Genomic DNA, 4,581 nt, shown 5'->3' on the forward strand with positions numbered 1-4,581 from the left:
AAAAAAAAAGTTGATAAATTCTTCTTTTGAGTACATTTTCCCCATTGCTTCTGGAGTGATGCTGTGGAAGCATCTTCCATAAACAGACGAGAAGTAAAGCAGTCAGCTCTCACCTGCACATGGAAAAGTGTCTCGAGCTGGGGGAGGAAAGAGCTGGGGGCAGGAGGAGAGGAGCAGCGTGACAGGCTGGGCAGGACACCCACCTCTCATCACCCCTTGGAGTCTGTTAGAAAACCCCCATTGGGTAAGTAACAGAAAGCAGACTTTACCTGCGCCTCATAAGGAACCCATTAACAAAAACAGTAATTAAAGCCAAAGTGGCCACTGTGATTCCCTGCAGCCCTCCCACCAACTCTTGGGTAATTAGCTTTGGCAAACACACAGGATCTCCTCAGTATGTTGTGATGGGCCAAAGTCAGCTCGCTGCTGCGCCCCTCCTGTTATTCTAGGACAGCAGTCAAGCCTGTTGCTGAGCCCATGCTGGGATTACTCTGCTGAAGGTCACTGATGGCCTTACTTGTGCAGCACCTTGCTATGTGGGGGATGATTAATCTGGAGAGGCTGATAAACGGGAACTCTGGGCAAAATGCTCCAATGACTACACAGATCACTCAACTGCATCCAGGCTGGTTTTTCAAATAGAGTTACAGCTTGGAGAAAGGCTGAGCCTTGTCAGCTTTGCAAACAGAAGTCCTCTGTTTATCCACAGAACACGCAATAGCGGCATCTGCTTTCATCAGATGGACTGGCCAGCTTGCCTCTATCCTCTGCCACCAGGACCTTGGGGTGTTCAGGCCCCATGTCCCAGGCAGTTCTCCATCTCTTGGTAAAATCTGACAGCAAAAAAGCCAGTCGCAGCACTATTGCTAACATTAACAAAGCAAACACATACAACCATGAAGGTTCCACCTGTCACAATGGTGGAGGAAAGAAAATTCCCCAAGTCCCAACAACACGAGAGCATGCAGGTGAGGATATATACTCAAAAGCTTCTGTCTTACCCACACAGATGAATGGCACAAGGTTACATACCCACCGGTGAGAAATGCTTCCAAAAGCATATAGGGCAGTATACAAAGCCAGCATTCCTGAAAAGCTTAGTTATACCAGTTCCTCTAAAAGGCTACTTGATACTACAAAACAATGATGAAAGATAAATAAAATATTTTTATTTTTTCCATATGTTGCTCAAGTATTTCCAAAGAAAATCATATATTACTCACCATTTAGTACAAAGTGTTTTTATTTGCTATGACAAGTAAAGAAATCTGGAGAAGTTTTCATTCTGAAAGCAAGGGGAGAGAGGAAGTACTGGGTTATTTTTATTTTTTTCCTCTTTGCAATTTTCTCTCTGCAGCATTCAGGAGTGAGAAAATTTGGTCAGTCCACAGTTCGCTGAAGGAGCAGAGGCCTATTGTCCTTCTGAATACCTTGTTTAAAAGATGGATTTGAGATCTTTAGCAGTCTTCTTTTATCCAAAATATTTAGTAGTTAAATTGACACAATCATAAAATTAGGTGCCTAATTAGTCTAAAATTTCTTCATGCCACACCTGTCTCAGTCTTGCTCTTTGATGTATTGTCCTGCCAAAAACACTGGATCTTTGTTCCTGCCATGGCCATAACCTGCTATGCCAATTGCCAGAGGCTAGCAGAGGTGAGCTCTTTAATTTCAGTGGAACAGACAGGTGTTGAGCACACCTGAAAATCACTGCCTTCATGAAGATGCATAGTTACAGAAGATAAACACTAAAATTAGCTTCTAGGCTTGAAAATGTCATTGTGCACTCAGCAGTACACAGAGAATAACTGCAGCAAACAGGTAAGGGCTACATACGTTTTCAAAGGGAGAAGAGGGCTACTAACGAGCAGGCTCCTCCATATGGACAATTCATACAAGCTAAACTACACCTTTCTAAGGCTACCTGACTTCTTTTCTCTTTTACTATTAAGTAAAAGAGAAAAGAAATCAGGTAACCTTAGAAAGAGAGATCTGCCAGGAGAGGATGCCTTGGCTATACGTAGGGCTGGAATTACGGACTGTTTTGAAAATGAAGTTGAAACTAGCAAGGAAGCCAACCCAGGACAGAAACAGAAACAGGACAGAGACTAGAAAAGGGCCAGGGTGCCAGGCTTGGTTCCTAAACACAGTCTGTTCTATGCCTGGCATTCGGATCAGTACGGGGTTTCCACTTGCGATATAACAAATCTGTTGACATCAGCAGATCTTTGTGCATTGCATCACCCCATCTTTAGATCAATGTTCCCAACTAGACAAACAAGGCACCCATGCTACATGCTTAATATTTAAACAGCAAATCCTTGCAAACTAGCTTGCGTATCACTTGTGTTAATAGAAGTTTCTCCATTGCTGGCTGGCATCAGAAGCTCTTTCAGGTTAGATCCTCAATTCCTAACAAGGCTTCAGTAGTCTCTCATCCACCAACAATATGTGAAAAAGAAACTCTGCCTATATATAAGCTCAGACCACATCGAACTGTCCTTTATTGTCATGCACAATAATCACTTCTACTGTGCTGCAAGGCTGCTGCTTGTGTTGCTTTGCTCCTACTCTTTCCTTTCCACTAGATAGGTACACGTGCATGCACAGCACAAGAACAGAAGGAGCAGAGCTCTGTTGCAAAACATCAGTCATAGCAGGAAACAGAAGTAGAGCAGTTTGCACAAACATGATAGATCCCTCACTACTACTAAAAGAAATGGATCTAGGTTCAGCTGTAGTCGCCTTCATGACCCCCCTGATAGAGCTGGTGCCTCCTTGCCAGTGGTTTGGTTAATAAACGTACAGCTCACACACATCAACAGAGCAAATTTTCAGAAGTCTCAGACAATAACAGACTTATCACCTTCATGGGCTACTTTTAGGGTCAGAAGATGCCACTGTGCTCATTCATCTAAACGCCTGTATGACACATGCTAGCAATTCCTATGTTGGGCCTATCACATCTGATTGATTTGGMGCATCTGCTCTAAGTCCAACTTTGTTTTATAGATTTTTCAACAGTGGAGCATCCGAGGCCCTCCAAAGAGCTTGTGATTGAACCAAGTAAAGGTCCTATCCAGATCATCTCCCTATCTGGTCTGTCCCTGTACTACAAAACATCCCCTGACCTCACCCCCAACTCTCTTCTTCTGTTGGAAAAAAATAATACCTTTCTTTCACTTATAAGTGTATTATTTCAGGTGAGAATTAACTAGAACCTGAGCTAGCAAGGAAGGAGGCAGAGACACATTTCAGAGAAGCAGAGAAGGCAGAAATGGGCTTTGATCTGTCCCATACCTGGGCTTCAGCTCTGTGAGCAGGGTTTCAGCAAGGGTTAGAGCCTGTAACTCAGGGCTCTAGGTGAGCTCAAATCAGATTAGCTACTGGAGGTTAAGTTCCCTCTACTACAAGTCTAGTGAGAAATACAGTGTAAGTCAACTCATCTCCTTCAGAAAAACATCTTAGCACAGAAAAGTTCAAGATGTCACACTCAGGCCTGACRCAACCCATCTGAGCCTTAGTGAGACACCTGTATGCCTGAGATACGAGGGGGGACTATGGGCTGGTCTCCCTTTCCCTGCACTCCCCAACTGAGGAGGGCAAACATGARGACAGGAAGCTCTGGGGATTTCAACAGGGAAGAGAGCAGGAATCAAGGCCAGCCAAATCCTTCCTTCAGGCCACTCCATTTGAAAGCGATGGAAGAAGGTCAAAGGAAGAAAGAAAGGCACCAGCATTCTGCCTCTAGGCAGAAAGCTCTTGGCTGTGTGACTCAGCCAGGACAGGGAGACGCTGGAGCAGCTTGCAGCTCCAAGGAGAGCAGCGTCCTCCTAGCCAAGTGGCTCCCCATTTAGTCGCCAGAGCCACAGCTCCTCTCCCCCTAATTTCTTGTCCTCCCACCTCTTGCTCACACACCAGTAACCAGGCACTGTCCTCCAATCCTGACTCAACCGGAAAAGGAGAGGCTGGGTGTCCCCATCTTCCCACTCAGTAAAGTCCCTTGCCCAAAATTGTACCCTTGCTCCTTTGCTCCAGCCCTAGTACCACCTACTGTTTTGAAGTGGGAGTGGTTTTCTGCTTCCTGCTTTTAATATGTGGAGTTTATTTTATAATCATTAGGCTGCTTCTTTTTAATGGTGCAAGTAAATTGCAGTAAGCACATTAAAAATATGAATGTGATGTACTGTAATTAATGTAGTGTCATTTCCCTGATATAATGTTCAAGGCAGCACTTTAGAGCGAAGCCTAAAAGGATAAGTAATTTATAACTCACAGTAAGAGAGAGAATGAAGCCTCTTGAGGAACTGAATATTTGAACGTCCTTTCCTTCAGAACCATCTGTTTGGGCTAGGCCATCCCCTCCTCACTTCTGCAGCAAGGAGAGCTGTTGATGTTTAGTAACTTAGAGTGACAAGACAGAGGGATATAAACACTCAAACTCACTGATTCCAATCCTTCATCAACACAAGCAAAGCCAGAGCTAAAGTCAAAAGCATCCTGGGCAAAAGAGTTTYGAATTAGTAAAATCAAGCTCCTGGGAAGAAACTGGCCAAAACTTTCAGTCTCCCAGGCTGGAGT

The sequence above is a fragment of the Rhea americana genome, unplaced genomic scaffold (genome assembly GCF_003343005.1).
Source record: "Rhea americana isolate MKP2758 unplaced genomic scaffold, rheAme1 scaffold_5, whole genome shotgun sequence".
Classification (NCBI taxonomy): domain Eukaryota; kingdom Metazoa; phylum Chordata; class Aves; order Rheiformes; family Rheidae; genus Rhea; species Rhea americana.